The sequence below is a fragment of the Nicotiana sylvestris genome, chromosome 3 (genome assembly GCF_000393655.2).
Source record: "Nicotiana sylvestris chromosome 3, ASM39365v2, whole genome shotgun sequence".
NCBI classification, from domain to species: domain Eukaryota; kingdom Viridiplantae; phylum Streptophyta; class Magnoliopsida; order Solanales; family Solanaceae; genus Nicotiana; species Nicotiana sylvestris.
Window position 1 is genome coordinate 30,784,768 of NC_091059.1, and position 18,582 is coordinate 30,803,349.

Below are 18,582 nucleotides of genomic sequence, written 5' to 3' on the forward strand. Positions count from 1 at the left end.
AACATAAATATGCAATAAATGTAATAAGAAGGAATTTACTACCCGATTATTATATGATTTGGATGGTTGCTTCCCCCGACAACAACGTGGAAAGAAGAGAGATGAAGATGATTATGGAATCTTTGGATCTTGATCGGGAAATATGCACTTGAATAATATAATCAATGAACAAGACAACTTTTCGTATATTCTCTTGAGTCAACCCTTTACAATGACTTTTTCTCAGAAAGTGAAGATCCCCCTTTTGTTCTCTACCTCTTCCTATTTATAAGGGATATTCCCAAGCCCTAAAAGTATAATGTGAGGAATATCCAAGGGAATATCGCTAAATTATATATAATATCGTTGTTGTATCGAGGAGTTCGGGGATGAGGGATGGGTAAGTCGATTCATCCAAGTGAGGACGTCTGACTTGATTCCAACGGAAAAAATGTCGTTCCCTACGAAGTGGAACGCCGGGCGTAAGTAAACGTGATGTCTTTGCTCCTTCTTGACAATATCTCCCTATGCGTCTAACTCTGCTTTTCTTGTCTTTTCAGCCGTAGCGATCTACCCTGGTGCAGTGTTGGATCTCCCGGGTTGGGTTGGCCATTTATACTTGATTTGCCCGTATACCAAACGAGCGTGGCAAGATCTTTCCTGAGCTCGGTGGGAAGCCAAACACCATGGTAAGCCTTGAGCCTTGTTGCATCCACGTATTTTGACGTAGTCTGCTGTTAGTAGCTTTCTCCATCATTTGTATCTAACCTCTGCATTTATGTAGGTCTGGTGGAAATCTCGTTGACAAGGTAGGCACCATCCGTTGGAGGGGGACGCTCTAGTGCTTGGCGAGGAGAAGAAAAGGTAGGGGAGTTTATCTGTTGGGCCACCGGAGCCCAAGAGGGTCAATGCGGAGGATTCCAAGGTTGACCCAACAGTTCTGACCTCTGAGGCGACGGGAAACCCCCGTGCTGAAGGTGAGGGAGAAAGTAGCTTCTCGGCAGTTCCCAAAGAGCATATGGACTTGATTGATCCTCGGGCCGTGGGGATGGATGCTCCCAGACAGGAGTCTGATGTCGTCGTGGCCCAGCTTCAGGACGGTGAGGCTATGACGGGGTATCGAGCACTACCCCCAAATTGGCAGGTGGTGAGAGTTCTTCTCGAACTGGGACGCCCTTGGCAGGCAGTTCGGAGGGGCCTCGATTTGGGACCCAAGGTGAACAGGGGATGGAGATTTTGGCTGATCTTGTTAACCCATTGATTATTGTCGATTCTCCTCAGGGGGATATCCTTCCATCTTATGAAGTGCAAGACGTCCCTCGCGAGGAGCCTTCTGAGGTAGGAGCACTGATATAAGGCGAAGATGCACTTGAGAGGTCGGCGACCATTCTCGAGGGTAGTTCTGAGGTCGATACTTTATTCATTTTTGGCAAGAAGGGCAGACTTTGTTAGTGGGTAACTTCTACTAACCTTGTTTGCCGCTTTGGGCCATTCCGACCTTCATTTTTCTGACTTGTCTCTTTATATGGTTTCAGGCCAAAGTGCTTTATAACCAGGCTCTCACCCAATATCAGGATGAGGTGAGCCACCACGAATGTGAGAAAGCCTATTTTACCGAGCACGTTATTCATCCCCTATTTTTACTATTATTTGACCCCTTGTGAGATTCCATTGCTTTTAACTTCTCGGGCCTTAATTTGTGTAGTTTGAGAAGGAGAACACCTTGCTGAGAGGGGATCTTCGGGCTAGAGATACTGAAATCTCCGAGCTTGGTCGGCAAGTGAGCGAGATGGCTTCTGAGAGGGACAGCCTTCAGGGGAAAGTTACCTTGATCGAGCGTCAGCTCCAGGATGCGAAGGAGGATAGTGAAAAGTACAAAAGACTCCATTCTAAACTAGTGGCTGCCTTGGTTCGGATCAAAGCTGAGGCCGAGGCACTTGTATCTTTGCATGGGGGAGGAGAAGTCATCACAGATTCTTGTGTTCACGGATTCCTGAAAGCAGACCGTTGGGGTCACATTGGAAGGCAACTCGAGTGGTGTTAAAAATGGGGGTAGATCCCCGAAGAGAGAGGATGTAGTTGAGAAGGGGCCGTCATGGGACTCGTAATTGCCTAGGTGCAACCCTTGGGGAGCCGTTGAGGCTGTCGGTCTGGCAATAGATTAGGATCTTTGTTGTTTTTTCCTATCAGTCTCCCTGTTTGTTATAGTACTTTCATTTTGGCATGTGTATAAAGAGAATCATGCAGCTTTGTTTCCCTTGTTCCCCTTTCTACCCTGAATTCAGCAAGAATTGGCGAACGAACATTAGACCCGCGATATAGCAATGTGGCTTGTTTAGGCCAGCTCGGGAGTTATCATGTGGCTGGTCAATGTGACCTTTAGTGTGAACTACCGTGAGAGCTCTTACACTTTTGCCTAACTATTTTTTTGTTGAGTCTCCGGGTCGGACTTTGACTCGAGCCTACTCGATCTTCAAACTTTTGTACCTGTATGAGCGGATAAAAAATGGCTTTTATGTGCCTTAGGTCGGAGCGACCTTTTAAGTGTGTGGCCCTGGGGATCGTTTGGTTGGCGACAATGGCGCTTATGTTGTGCCCTTAGGCATGTGTAGTTAACTATTTTGGATCTAGTCTCTGAATTGGGTTACGACTCGAGATCATTTTAATCCTCAAGTTTTCAATTTTCAAGCTGGCGACAATGGCTCTTACGCTTTTGCCCGTGGGCATATTGTAGGCTTTGTTTTCCTCCCGTTAAGGTCTTTTTGAAATAATTTTTCCTGACCCGTCGTCGGTTCAGGAAGAGCCTCGATTTCAAGTCGTTAGTGGCGATGTTCGAGCACCTCGGAAGGTTTAGCTCATAGGCTGAGTAGCTCGAAACCTTGTGATTTGGAGCTGACATGGTCTAAACAGTTTTTTGTTGTTATGTAAAATAGATCTGACGGCCCACTTGGGGTTTTACAGCCTTGGGTTTTACAGTGTATGGCGATTGACGAAAGTCTCCGAGTCATCGAATTTTCTTAGGCTCGAAGGTCGTTATTCGTGAGCTCGGAATTGCCTTGTTGGGGTCTTATGAGCCTGAGGTTCCGACCCTGGGGTCGTGCGGATGCCAAATTGTTGACGCTAAGTCTTTGAGTTTTTCGGGACGTATTTGGTCAAGGGACCCCTGCCGTGAGCATGCTGAATTCTTAATTTTTTGGAGTACGAGATGTTGAAAAGATATTCTTTAATTACTTGGCATAAATACATGTTGCTGAGTTGCCTTAAGCCCGGCTCAGGCGGACACGGTTTCCTTGACCGTTTGGCCCGGTACATCATTACCTATTGGAACCTCGTTTGTCATTTCTCGAGAAATGTGTGGACATTGCCTCGTTAAAAACCTTGCCGTTAAAAACCCATTTGGGGATAAAAAACTCGGTCGAAGGAAAAGAGTGCGACGTTTGCTCGAGGATATTTGTGGCATTTTGCGATCGGACGCCCTAGCAGTAATACCGCTTAATCATCGATACATTCCAGTTGCTCGGAAGTTGTTCACCCTCCATGGTGACAAGCTTATAGGATCCTTTGTCAACTATCCCAAGGACACGGTATGGCCCTTCCCAATTCTGGCCCAGCTTCCCTTCATTAGGCTTCAGGTGTTGAGAGTAACCTTTCTTAGGACCAAGTCCCTGATCCCAAAATATCGGAGATTTGTTCTTTTGTTATAGTATCTTTCGATTTTCTGCTTCTCGGCAGCCATCCAAATCAGCGAGGCTTCCCGTCTTTCGTCAAACAGCTCAAGGGCCGTTGTCATGGCCTCATTGTTCGAGCCCTCATTAGTGTGATGGAATCTGGTGCTTGGTTCCCAGACTTCCACTGGTATCAGCGCTTCAGCGCCATATACTAGAGAGAAGGGTGTTTCCCCGGTGCTCGATTTTGAAGTTGTCCTATATGCCCACAGCACCTCGGGTAGTGTTTCTCTCCATTTTCCCTTGGTGCTCTCCAATTTATTTTTCAAGTTCTGAATGATAGTTTTATTCGTAGATTTGGCCTGGCCGCTTGCACACGAGTTGTAAGGCGTTGACAGGATTCTCTTGATTTTGTTGTCTTTAAGGAAATATGTTACCTTGTTTTCCATGAACCGCCTCCCGTTATCGCATGTTATTTTGGATGGGATCCCAAACTGGCATATGATGTGATCCCAGATAAAATTGTTGACTTCCTTCTCTCTTATTTTCTCAAAGGCCTGCGCTTCCATCCATTTTGAAAAGTAATTAGTCATAAACAAAATGAATCTAGCCTTACCTGGCGGCGTCGGCAAAGGGCCGACGATGCCCATTCCCCATTTCATGAATGGCCATGGTGATAAAACGGAATGTAATTGCTCGCCGAGCTGGTGGATCATGGGAGAAAACCTCTGACACTCGTCACATTTTTGGACGAATTCTCTAGCATCTTTTTCCATGTTGTCCCAATAGTAGCTTGCTCTGATCACCTTTCGGACTAAAGAATTGGCACCAGAATGATTTCCGTAGGTGCCCTCGTGGATATTTCGGAGCACATAATCTGTGTCGCTCGGTCCCAAGCATACCGCCAGGGGGCCATCAAAGGCTTTCCTTTATAGAGCCCCATTTTCGTCGAGCGAGAACCGGGCTACTTTGGTTCGTAGGGCCCTCAATTCTTTTGGATCTGCGGGTAACTTCCCATCCTTTAGATAAATGATATATTTATTTCTCCAATCCAATATTAGGCTGGTGGAGTTAATCTCCGCGTAACCTTCCTCTACCACAGATTTGAACAATTGGACGACAGCTCCGGGGAGCAGGTCTTCTTCTTCAGCAGAAGATCCCAGGTTCTCGAGGGCATTGGCCTCATTGTTCTGCTCTCGGGGTACATAGAATAAGGTCCATTCTTTGAAGCGACGTAATGTGATTTGGATTTTGTCCAAATACCTCTGCATCTTGTCCTCCCGGGCTTTGTAACTTCTGTTCACTTGGCTTATTACGAGGAGCGAATCATATTTTGCCTGGACAGTCTCGGCCCCCAAACTTTTGGCCAATTCTAAACCTGCAATCATAGCCTCATACTCGGGTTCATTGTTAGTTAGTTGCGGTTTTAATGGATTGTCTGATTATGCCGCCAACGGGCGGCTTTAGGAATATACCGAGTCTAGATCCTCTTATGTTTGTGGCACCATCTGTGAACAGGGTCCATACCCCGGAGGACGTGCCTGATCTCAATAAAAGTTCTTTTTCTACATTGGGCACGAGAGATGCTGAGAAATCGTCCACGAAGTCTGTTAGGATTTGGGACTTGATGGCCGTCCGAGGTTGATACTTGATATCATACCCTCCGAGTTCAATGGCCCATTTGTCCAATAAACACGATACCTCAGGTTTATGCAGTACGTTGGGGAGGGGATAAGTTGGTAGAATGCAGATATGGAAAAACTGAAAGTAAGGCTTTAGCATTCTTATCAGTGCGAGAACCAATTTTTCCAGATGGGGATGCCGAAACCCGGCATCCCCCAAGGTTCGCCAATTTTTCCCTGTCCTCGGGGTTCATCTGGATTTGATTATACCTCGAGTAGGCATCGAGAAAAGTAAGGGTCTCGTGGCCGGCCGTAGCATCGATCAGACGATCGATATTAGGCAACGGAAAGGAATCCATGGGCACGTTTTATTCAATTCTTTATAATCTACGCACATTCTTAGCTTGTTCCCCTTTTTTGGCACTACTACTATGTTAGCCAGCCATTCGGGATACTTTAACACCCTGATGGATCCGATTTTAAGAAGTTTTGCTACCTCCTCTTTGATGAAGGCATGTTTTACCTTGGACTGCGGTCTTCTCTTTTTCTTTACGAGTTTGAATTTGGGATCAAAGTTCAGCTTGTGGGAGGTTAATTCCGGCGGTATTCCTGTCATATCTAGATGGACCAGGCGAAACAATCAATATTATTACTAAGAAATTGAATAAACCCTATCCTGAGTTCGGGGGTCAGCCCCGTTCCCAAGTATACCTTACGATTCGGGAGGTGCTCGATCAAAACAGTCTGCTCCAGCTCTTCTACTATTGACTTGGTCTCATCTGATTCCTCGGGAGCGACGAAGGTTCGGGGGGCGAAGAAGTCTTCCTCGTCGTCTTTGAGGGTCTGTACGTTTCCCTCCTCGTTCGAGACCGGGCATGTGAGGGTTGGTGTCTCATGGTAAATCGCGAACATTTCTTTTGCTACCCGTTGTTCTCCATGTATGGTCGTGATTCCATCCCTCGTGGGAAACCTTATCACTTGGTGCAAGGTTGAGGGCACTGCCCTCATATTGTGTATCCAAGGCCTGCCGAGTAAGGCGTTGTATCTCATGTCGCCGTCGATTACCTGGAACTCAGTGTTCTGGATTGTGTCAGACGTGTTGATCGGGAGGGTGATCTCTCCTTTCGTTACTTTGCTGATCATGTTGAAGCCGTGGAGGATTCGAGGGACGGGAATGACTTGATTGAGCATCCCTAGCTATTTTACTACTTCTAACCTGATTATGTTGGCCGAGCTGCCTGGATCCACGAGCACGCGCTTTATCTTGGTTTTGTTTAAGAGAAACGAGATCACTACCGCGTCTTTGTGCGGTTCCATCATAGCCTCGAGGTCCTCCTCGCTGAATACGAGGGTATCTTTGGGTAAGCGATTTCGGGTTGGTCCTTCTTCCGTAATGGACATTCTTATTCGTTTGAACATAAGCCCTTGGGGAACGTTGGTTCCCCTAACAATCATGTGGACGTTATATTGGAGAACCTTCCCATTCGTCTGGGTTGAATCCGGTGGTGTATCATCCTCTAGGACAGTCGTGTCCTTCCCTCTGTTGTTTTCAAGGTTCTGGTTTCCCATTTTACTCGCCGAGCTAGGTGCTCTATCCTAAAATCGAAGATCTTGGGCTAGAAAAAGTGTGAAAGATAACTTGCATTTTTGTAATGAAACCAGCAAGAAAATAATCACTATTATTTTTAGCCCCACGGTGGGTGCCAAAATGTTTACCGTGAAAATGGTAACAATAATTAAATTTGTAAATGGGATCCTAAAAATACGTGATCTATTTTTATGCTAGTTGTTTAGAGCAGTTGATGCTAAGAGTGTGAAGTTTAACGAAGAAATACGAGCTAAAGCAGAGCAGTAATCAAATAGAGGGGCTTGCAGCCCGAGCCACAGGCTGGTCGATGAAGGATCCCGAGGTCGATATCTGGCTCGATCTTGAGCTATCGGGGGTAGTCGAGAATAGGGAAACAGTTAAGACATGATAAAACATAGCTCTTTATGGCCAATACCAAGTAATAAATGAAGAACAAGTATGAAAGTGATAAATGCTAAAGTGGCCTCGAGCGAACAAGTTAGAAAGAAAAAAGAGAGAGAGAGATATTATTGATATTGAGGAGAATAGTTGGAGCAACATCAGCCGAGAGCTCTACAAAGTGATGGGGATCCCATTTATATAGGAGAAAAATCTGTTATAATACAAAACGTGTTAACTGTAAAGGAGTGGAGATAGGATGGCTGGATGTGACATTTTGAAATAGGCCCCGGATATGTTAGCCTTGTCAAATTAAGTCATGTGCCTGGGGAAATCCCCTCTCGCATGTTGTAGCTTGCTATAGCCATCGGAATGTGATGACCTCTGGACCGGTACCTGACAACCCCCGAGGGTGAGTCTCGACTTTAGCTTCGAGCTATAAGGAGCATGACCGTGAGACAACCCTATAACGGGGAAATCAGGTCCCCCGATTCGCCGTATACAATTAGCAAATGACTTCGCCCGTTGGGACTTCGAATATGAGTCCCAATCCAGATCCTGATGCATTTGATGTACCATTGGTGTGTAGGACCCATTGGTTAGGTAGACCAGATGAGGTACGAGAAATTTCTTTTCCGACCACGGTTGCTATTTTGGCATTGAAGTCGGCGACAAAGTCAACGAGTACCTGCAATTTTATCATTGTTCACAGTTGATACGTTATATCATGCTCGTGCAATTCTATGGCCTATTTGGCCAATCTCCCCGATAGCTCGGGTTTATACAGGATACCTCGCAGGGAAAGGTCGTCACCGTCGATATGGGGTGGCACTGAAAATAGGGGCTAAGCTTTTGTGAAGCTATGACCAATGCCAAGGCCAATATCTCGAGGTGAGGGTACCTCGTTTCTGCGTCGACGAAGGTTTAGCTAATATAATAGATCGGCATTATTGATTAAAAACTCATGAAATTTACCTGGCTCGGAGAGCTTATGGCCTATATAAGCCTTTTTATTGTTGTTGCTACTATCTAATTGGACAGGATCAAGATCCTCTATTCTTGATCCCGTGGCTTCCACGACATCGGAGTCCTTGATAATGTCTTTCTGATTGTTAAGTTTGGACCTCAACTTTGATAATTTCTATGGTTCTAAGTTTGTTCCTTTCAGCTGTTAAGTAAATGTGCAGTCTTGGGCAATGCAGTAGCATTCTTGGGATGTCCATTGTTCGCCTCAAATGCTGAATATGGCCAACAAGGTAGGGAATTTGATTACTTGATACAATCTAGATGGGATAGCCTTAATGGCGTGTATCCACGGTCTTCCTATGATTGTGTTGTAAGTTGTGTCCTAGTTCATGACATGAAACGTTATTTCTAGTGTGATGCCCCCAACAAGAACGAGCATCATTGTTTCTCCTAAGGTTCATTCGACTACATTGTTAAAACTTGTTAGAGTTATACAGCATGGTACTATTTTATCCTCGAGTCGCATTTGTGCAAGCACTCGAGGATGAATAATACACGCACCACGTCCGTCGTCTACCATTATTATTTTAACATCAGTATTTGAAATACGTAAAGTGATGATAAGAGCATCAAAGTGAGGAAAAATCAGATCGTTGGTATCTGACTTATTGAAGATGATACTTTCTCCGAGGTCATCATACCGTTTGTGGGTGATTGACCGCTTCAGCTTGTGTATGGTGGTAAACTTTATGTGGTTGATTTCTGTTTCGCCACCTCCACAGATGATCATTTGAATGGTGCGGGCAGGAGAGGGCGGCTTTGGAGGGCCTTACTGTTCTCTTTCGCTGCCGAAGTTGGCGCATCCTCGGTCACTCATCAGTTCCTTCAGGTGTCCTTGGTTCAGCATGTTCACTACTTCCTACCATAGGGCTATGCATTCCTTGATTTTGTGACCCCGCTCATGGTGAAATTCATAATGGACGTTCGACTTTCGGGTACTTGGGTTAGACTACATTTTTTGCGGCCACTTCACTTTTGTGCCAAGCTTCTCTTGTGCGTAAACTATTTCTGAAGGAGAAACACAGAAATTGTGAGTAGATAAGAGTGGAGTCATACCTCTTTCGTTTCGTTGAGTCCCTATGTGCGGCCTGGACAACACTTCCGTATGTCGAGGGGATGGTGGAATGGCTTTTCTGACATAGGGTTGATGCCTGTCTCGATTGAGGCGTGGGCCTTACTGGTCTCTTCGACTGTCGTTACAACGATCTTTCCTTCGCTTAGTTAGGATCGACGTCAAAGGTTGGTGTCACGACCCCAAACCACCCCGATCGTGATGGCGCCTATCACAGTACTAGGCAAGCTAAACATACATTTACCGCATCGAATTCTTTTTAATAAATCATTTTTCTAAAAATGAATAAGTCTCAAATCTTTCATATGAAATCTATAAATCAATAGAAATATGCGGAGGGCAGTACAAAATATATTGATACAGCCTGAATCTGGTGTCACTAGTCATGAGCCTCTAAGTACAACCCAAACACTATCTAAATAATACAAAATAGTCTGAAATAACAAAATACTAAGATAGGAACCTTGCGATCTCCGGATACAACTCTGAGAGTGCTGGAAGCTCTCACTCTGATGATCGGGCACCTGGATCTGCACACAAGGTGCAGGGAGTAACATGAGTACGCCAACTTAGTAAGTAACTAAAGTAAATGAAGTATGAGTGCAGTGACGAGCATTTAAAATCATATAAGAAATCTTAACAGAAATATCATGTCAAATTTACAGTTCAATAGCCAATTATCTCATAGAATTCCAGTTTCAGTTAAAAATCCTTTGAAAACATTTATTCAACATTTTTCAACATAGGCTCAGTATAAAAATAAGAGTGAAAATAGCAAAATGTCATGGACAAGCCCCTCGGGCAAGGTATCACTCATAAGTATAGCCTCTCGGGCAAGCCTCTCAATCACTCGTGACTCAGCTCTCATCAATCAGTACTCACACTCAGCACTCTGACTCAATTGATATCTAATAATAGTGATAATAACCACTACGACATGCAGTCCGATCCATAATATATAGTCAACTACGCTCATTGGAGGTGTACAGACTCCGAAGGGACTCCTACAGCCCAAGTGTTATATTGCTGTGGCGTGCGGCCCGACCCAATATATATCGTTGCGGCGTGCAGCCCGATCCATAAATTATATATAAAATCAAGTTCCATTATTAAGCATGCTGTAATCTGCCCTTTCCCTTCTGAATTAATGTTATTCCTTATGTATGAATTATGTCAGTCATTTATTATGACTAATGAATCCCAAACCCCCATATCCCCTATGTGTTTGTATTCTTTGGTTGGTTTGATGGCATGCCAGCATTAGACATTGTTGTGCATGACCCAAACCTGACCCTCCCCGGGGTCATATCCTTCATATCCCCTCTATGTGTTGTATTCTCTTGCTGGTTTATGGGCATGCCAGCATCATCTATTGTTGTGCATGTCCAACATCTGACCCCCTCCTAGGGTCATATGCTCCCTCTGAACTAGGACACATAAGGGCTGGGCCTTCCACACAACACTCATTCCTGTCTGGTTATGTAAACTTGGGTGTAAGCATTGCCCGGGGTCCCTTGAGACCCTTAAGGAACTTTGACACACCCAGGTCTGAGAAAGGCTTTGAAACAAATGGCATTTAAGGTGGTTTATTCCATAACTCAGAGAGGAAGTCAAGAATCAGGCTTCATATGGTTGCAACTTTTTTTTTCTTTTTACACTTTTCTGATGTAATTCGTTATTCAGTTTGTAATAATTTGTAATAAACGTTGGGGTTTGGCTAGTGAAAAGGGTTGGGTAATTGTACATGCTTAAGGGTAGATATCATGCCTATAGGACCTAAAAGTCTTCATGTTTAACTCTGCATTTAGAGAACCTGTCTATAGGACTCGTTTAAATTTTGCATGCTTAACTCTACATTTAGAGAACCTGTCTATAGGACTCGTTTAAATTCTGCATGCTTAACTTTGCATTTAGAGAACTTTTCCAGAGGACTTGTCTTAGATTTTGCATTACCATACTTAGATACCATGTTCTTAGGATCTAACTAGTTATCATCTGGCATCATGTCTAGTAGTTTAAAATCAGAACTCTTTTATAGAAATCATGCCTATAGGAATTGCGAGTAAATTCTGCCTGCTTCATTACATGTTCAACTAGATATCATGTTTATAGATATTAAATTAGCAATAATAGATATCATGCCTATAGGATCTGAAACTAGTCTAGTTTAAAATTAGCCTAATTCATATTGTTCTCAACTAGTTTTTAAACAACTCTCTCACCTTCTGTTAATACAGTTTAGAAAGCATGCCTGTAGGATCTCAAATCGTTTATTTTAAAATGGTTACTGCTTTGCCACATTTTGAATCAGTGATAGATATCATGTTTATAGGATCTCATCCAAACACTTAGGCAAGTCTTAGGTGATAACAACAATAAAACTGAATCTGCCTTTGTTAATCGGTAATTGCTACAACCAGCAAGCTGGTCTGATTCGGACTTCTTATCTGAGTTATGTAATAAACTGGTCTGCTTCAACAATTAAAACTCCCCTCGCCTTTAGTATTTTTAAATTCAGACCCTAAATGTATGTTTAAGTCATGCTATTTATGTGTTTTGCTTGAGGAGGTATACATGAGCCTTTTATTTGTTTACATGCTTCCCCTAATGTGCAGTACTATGTGTTTTTGTATGTCGCCTTAGATTTTTCACCTTTTGAAACCTAAAGTCAGCTTAATATCCTTCCCCTTTAGGAATATTAGTCCTAAGTTCCTCCGGGACTGATAGGAATGGGACGGGTAATAGCATGCAATAGAGGTCGAGACCAATCCGCGCTTTAATACCTTAACGGGGTGGGAAGGGTAGATATGGATATAATGATCGGTGCGCTAATACCATGTGTATCCCCTCTTTTGAGGAGTGTCATACTGGGTATTGCATTGAGGTGATCCATATTACAAACAAACTTAGGACCCCCCCCCCTTTTTATAAGCATGACTAGCTTATAACTCTTTTCCAAAACCTTGCCCTTTCAATAATTGTTTGCATTTGTGTGTTTAACTTAAATCCCCTCTTAATTGAGCCTTATTTGATTACTTGCTAATTTCCCAAATTCACAAAAAACTATCTGGTCGGGAACCACACTAGTAGATCCTGTGGGGTGCCTAACACCTTCTCCTTGGGATAATTTCAAGCTCTTACCCTATCTCTGGTTATCAAACATAGTTGTAGTTGAACCCTATAGGTGTCCTAATGCACCTTAAATCATTAGGTAGCAACTCTTCAAAATACCCAATTCCCAAAGAGGAAATGAGTCATTACACCCCATGAATGTCGAAACCCAAAAACTTCCCTCTCCGAAAGGAAGGGGGAAAAAGGGGACGCGACAGGTGGTCGTACGTCCTGACCGGTAGCACGTGTCCTCACAATTTGTGAGAGAATAGAATAACAAAAGTTTAGTACTAGAATCAACAGATTCGCACGACAGGAATTTCAAGAATGTGAAATATTTCCTAAAGGTTTTGTAGCCTCCCGAGGATAAGTACAGACGTCTCCATACCGATCCGCAAGACTCTACTAAATCGGCTCATGACCTGTGAGACCTATGTAACCTAGGCTCTGATACCAACTTGTCACGACCCCAAACCACCCTGGTGATGGCGCCTATCACAATACTAGGCAAGCCAAACATACATTTACCACATCGAATTCTTTTCAATATATCATTTTTCTAAAAACAAATTAGTCTCAAATCTTTCATATGAAATCTATAAATCAATAGAAATACGCGAAAAGAAGTATAAAATATACTGATACAGCCCGAATCTGGTGTCACTAGTCATGAGCCTCTAAGTGCAACCCAAGCACTGTAGGAATAATACAAAATAGTCTGAAATAACAAAATACTAAGATTGGAACCTTGCGATCTCCAGATACAACTCTAATAGTGTTGGAAGCTATCATTCTAATTATCGGGCACCTGGATCTGCACACAAGGTGCAGGGAGTAACGTGAGTACGCCAACTTAGTAAGTAACTAAAGTAAATAAAGTTTGAGTGCAGTGACGAGCATTTAAAATCATATAAGAAATCTCAACAGAAATATCAAGTCAAATCTGCAGTTCAATAGCCAGTTATCTCGTAGAATTCCAGTTTCAGTTAAATATCCTTTGAAAATATTTATTTAACATTTTGCAACATAGGCTCAGCATAAAAAGAAGAGTGAAAACAGCAAAATGTCATAAACAAGCTCCTCGGGCAAGGTATCACTCATAAGTATAGCCTCTTGGGCAAGCCTCTCAGTCACTCGTGACTCAGATCTCATCAATTAGTAATCACACTACGAAATTTCGGGGTTTCATACCCTCAGGTCTAGATTTACAATGGTTACTTACCTCAAATCAGAGGAAATACTACTCTGTGATGCCCTTTCCTCTCGACTCGGCCTCAACTCGCGTCGAATCTATCCAAAATCATAATCATAACGTCAATATATGCTAAGGGAACGAAGCCCATGCGAAAATAATCAAATTACATCAAAAATCCCGAAATTGGCCAAACCCGACTCCCGGCCCCACATCTCCCATTTCTATTAAAATCACAAAACTAGAATCCTTACACTCCCACGAGTTAGTACATACCAAATACATTAAAATCCGACCACAAACGACTCCTCAAATCCTCAAATCAAAGTCTTTAATTTCAAGCCCTAACTTCCCAATTTTTGGCTTTAAATCCTACTAATTTCATGCTTAATTGGGTAGAAATCATCATAGAATCGAGTATTGAGTTCAAAAATCTTATCTCAAAATGTTTCCCTTCGATTCCCTCTTCAATCCCTCTCAAAAAGCTCAGAAACCGCTCAAAATAGTGGAAATAGACCAAAAATCGGGAAGGCAACTATTTAAACATTCTACCCAGGAAAAAATTCCTTCTTCGCGAACGCGGTAAAAGGCTCACGTTTGCGAAGCACAAAAATTCCATTGACCAAAAATACTCTTTCGCGAATGTGACATCACCTATGCGAACGCGAAGTCTCCGCCTTCCAGGCCTTCGCGAATGCGACATCCTCTACGCGAACGCGGTGAACAACTACCAGGGGGACCCAGATGTTCCACTTTACTCTTTGCGAATGCATCCAACTTCTCATGTTCGGGTAGCTTTGACTTCCCATACCTTCGCGAACGCGAAGAACACTTTTTCTGCAACAAAATACCAGAAATCTACTACTTTTCAAAATAAGGATTTGGGCCGTTAACCTCCCAAAACTCACCCGAGGCCCCAGGGACCTTAACCAAACATGCCAAAACATCCCATAACATCATTCAAACTTTTTTCAACCTTCGAAACGCCCAAAACAACATCAAAACATCTAATCATCATCGGATTCAAGCCTAAGAAATCCCAAAACTTCCAAATTTCGCTTTCGATCAAAAAGTCTATCAAACATCGTCTAAATGACCTGAAATTTTGCACACACATCCCAAATGACATAAAGGACCTACTCCAATTTTCGAAATTCCATTATGACCCCTATATCAAAATCTTCACTACCAACCGTAAAATGTCAAAATTTCAATTTTGCCAATTCAAGCCTAAATCTACCACGGAACTCCAAAATACATTCCAATCCGCTCCTAAGTCCCAATTCACCTAACAAAGCTATCCGAACCATCGAAATTCACATCCGATACTTTTTTCACATAAATCAATATTCTGTTAACTTTTCCAACTCAAGCTTACTCAAAAAAGACTAAGTGTCTCATTTCTCTACAAAATCACTCTTAACCCAAACTAACCAACACGATACAACATAATACAACTGAACAAGACATAAAGAAACAGAAATGGGAGAAATGGAGCGGTAACTCATGAAACGACCGGCCGGGTCGGTACATCCTCCTCCTTTTAAACAAACATTTGTCCTCGAACGAGTCAAGAAACATACCTGAAGCCTCAAATAGGTGAGGATATTTGCTCCACATCTCCCACTCGGTCTCCCAAGTAGCCTTCTGGCCTCTCCACTGCACTTTCACTAAAGTTATATCCTTTGACCTTAACTTTCGAACTTGACGCTCCAAAATAGCTACTGAAAAATTTATGTACACATATCAACAACAATGAGGGGTCTCTATGCTCGAATTTGTGTGAAGATTCCATTAGAGGTTCTAGTACAACGCTTCATCTATATTGGTAACTATAAAAAATATATACACTATGAAGGGGAAATCTTCTACGCAAAAATTGAGAAAGACTGGGGCACACGGTTGCTCAATGTATTTACATCCAAAAGGATACCAAAGAAAACCCCTACCCAGACAATGATCAACCAAATTCAAAAGTGGAAATCAAGAAGGAGAATGAAAAACCATTTCTTTCAACAAAGGCAAGAAGCATAGTTCAAAAAATAGTCCAACAAACAACATCATTCCAAGAAAGAAGCTTGATGGCCCAGGTATCTCGGTAAAATTATTTAATGCCAATACGGGTAAGTACATAGATATTCAAATCTTACAATACAAAGCGATAGAATCTACTCAAACTTCAGTTAGCAATGGAAGGAAAATTCTGACTAGAATGAGTTTGGACAATACCACCATACCACTCCAAAACAGCTTCTCACTCTTAGATCATGAGGAAATGGTTTTGAATAAAACCAACCAAAATGAAAATTCTTCAAAAAATATCCATGCAAATAGACACTTGGATTCCCAAGCAAACGACATGGTATTACTAAACTTCTACGTGTCTACTGCTACTATTAATGATAACTGTGACATGCAATTTGATTAATACTAATGATGATATTATCCCCTTCATAATACCAATTCTATACGGCATACCACCCAATCAATACAAAAGCCCATTACTAATCCCCCTATAACCGATTCTACAAGTAAAGATCTATCCCAAAGATATAAAAATATTATCCCCCCCCCCAAAGCATGTTGTCCAAATGTCCCTTAAAGAATTCAATGATGAACAAACGGCTTATTCCCTTGAGCACGGAAAGGATACTACATCCATGGACTATCTCTCTATAAATCTAAGCATTGGCCACTCAGAGGGCATGGAAAATAAAATCTCAATCATTAACCCGGCCACCAATCCCACCCTCTCCACTAATAACCCTAATCACATGCCTTATATTAACCCCTTAAATAACCAACAGTCTTATCACAATGCCAAGAATCCCATCTACTCTAAGAAGGAGACACATACTCATCCAAATTCTAAGGCAATACGGAGTTCAAACGATGGAAAACTTACCTTCATTCCCTCCTCATCCAGAAAATCCTTAAATCATCTTTGTCCAACCCCCTTAGGCTCAGGACTATCAACCCCTCTCATGGATGGAAATGTTCTAATGGAAAATGCAGTCTCATTCAGTATCAAAATCAATGGTCAGGAGTCAATAGTAATCCTCCAAGATACTCAATACCTAGCATAACTAATAACCGAGGGAATAAGGATTGCAATGAGCAATTACTTAAACCAAGTTTGGCTCAACAACATCCTACACCCACTAGCACCATCGTTGAACCCAAACCTAATGCATGCAATAAGAAATCATTGGAATATGACACCACATTTCAACCCAAATTCAACCACAGAATGTCCTTCCAGACATTCCCTTCTTCCCATATGAAATGCTAACCCACCTGAACCCCATCTTCATGCCTTGGGAGACCACTCAACAGGCACAGGAACAACCAATCAACCAAGTGAACACACAAGCACCACCACCACAACCCCATGCAATGCAAGAACCAGGTCAGGCAGAAGCAGTAATGGAGGAGGATATAGAAGAACACCTCAACCTAGGTTCATAGCAAGTCCTAGAATTCTCAAACCTAGATGGGGTAAAAGTGTATCTCTTCATGGATATGCAAGAAAAGAGGCATGTGCTGAACTGCCCCTAGTACAGTACAAGTGTTCGATGGATATCAGGCCACCCCGGGATCCAATAGTGGGCAACAGAGCCATGATTCTAGTTCCATCTCTAAGAAGGAACCCTATCTTTCTGGAAGGGGTAAGGGAGAATGGGGAACCAGCGAACATAAACCTAAATCAATCAATGAATCACCCAACTAACTTCATCATCTGGAATTAAAGGAGGGGATAATGATAATTTCAGAAGAAATCTTAGAGAAATGATAGACACTCACAGGTCATGCATGGTGACTTTACTAGAAACTAGGATGATAAACCATGAGCAAATGCTTGATGATTTTGGTTTCTCGGAGCTGATAGAGGTACCAGCAGAAGATCAGTCAGGTGGTATGGTCGTTATGTGGAATCATGAAATGGTCACTATCTATAATTTTACCCGCAGGAACCAAGAGATTCATACAATAATTGAGGTACTTCCTATACGTAAAACTTGGTTATTTTCTTCTATTTATGTTAGTACTAACTATTAATATAGAAATATTATGTGGGAAAATCTAGAAAATATTTATAACAATTATAAAGGCCCTTGGATGATAGGAGGTGATTTTAATGACATCTTAAGCTCAAACGAAAAATTTGGGGGGGGGGGAACCTATAAATAACAATAAGTCAGATTTTTTATTGTCTAAAATTAGCAAGTGCAATCTTATAGATATGGGCTACAAAGGGTGTAAATATACATGGTCAAACTATAGACATAAAAATAAAGGTCTTATTATGAAAAGATTAGACTATGTTTTAGGAAATGAAGAATGGTGTGACTTGTTTTCAAATTGCTCTATAATTCACCTGCCTAAAACCTATTCCAACCCTAATCCCATTTTAGTAGAACTAATTCCTAGAAATAGACAGGGTCATTCTCAACCCTTCCGATTAGAGACTTATTGGTGTAGACATTCAAACTTCTAGTCTCTTGTTAGAAATAATTGGCATGGTGCTGACTATTGTTGTGCAAGTAAATATTTTTATAGATAGTACTAAACCTTAGAGAGATAAGAATTTTGATGATATAATGGGAAAGAAAAGAAAATTTTTAGCAAGGCTCTAGGGCATTAAAAACTCCAGAGACTATACACATATTATTTTCCTTCAAACATTAGAATGTGATCTTATAAAATACTACAATGACATCCTTAAGATAGAGGAAGAATACTGGAAATTGAAATCTAGAATAATGTGGCTAAATGAAGGGAATGCAAATATGAAATTTTTTCATATATCTGCCTCAAATAGAAGAAGAAAAAATAAATTACCTTCTTTAAGGATGAGGCTGAAAATTGGATTAACGACCATCAATTGATCATGTCTCGCATATTAAATTTCTTTAGTAAAATATTTACCACTTCCCACTCTTCTACTA